General features: G+C 46.7%; 1 non-coding gene across 1 annotated transcript; it reads left to right on the plus strand.

Annotated features, from left to right (window-relative positions):
- The first annotated feature begins 261 nt into the window (after positions 1-261).
- trnam-cau lies at positions 262-333 on the plus strand. Its single transcript has one exon. It is a non-coding gene; the product is annotated as a tRNA-Met (tRNA).
- The last annotated feature ends 106 nt before the right edge of the window (positions 334-439 follow it).

Here is a 439-nt window from a genome sequence, read left to right on the forward strand (position 1 = left end):
ACGAGTAAGTAACTTTGTAAACAGTAAATGCCTTGACTAAGCCGGATGTCTCTATCCTCTCCATCCATCTACATGTGATTCCCCCTTTGGCTTAAGTGGACAACCTCAAGGACCTTTTTTGGAATAGGGGGAAAAACTTGAAAGGGTCACCAAATGCTCTATGTTAAGACTGGTAAGCTTCCAAAATCTTAGTTACCACAAGTTCCAACAGATTCCCGCGAAACTGCCATATATTTTCAAACCCCTCGATCTGAAGCATTGAGCAGAGTGGCGCAGCGGAAGCGTGCTGGGCCCATAACCCAGAGGTCGATGGATCGAAACCATCCTCTGCTATCTGTGAATCGTTTGGAGCCGAAGGATGTCTCTGTTCCAGCCATGCTATCAGATGATGTAGCCTTCATTGTGACAGGTGTCTGGAGTAGGTCTTGGCCCTTTGTTG

Source organism: Plectropomus leopardus, unplaced genomic scaffold, assembly GCF_008729295.1.
Source record: "Plectropomus leopardus isolate mb unplaced genomic scaffold, YSFRI_Pleo_2.0 unplaced_scaffold71415, whole genome shotgun sequence".
In the NCBI taxonomy this organism is placed as follows: Eukaryota; Metazoa; Chordata; class Actinopteri; order Perciformes; family Serranidae; genus Plectropomus; species Plectropomus leopardus.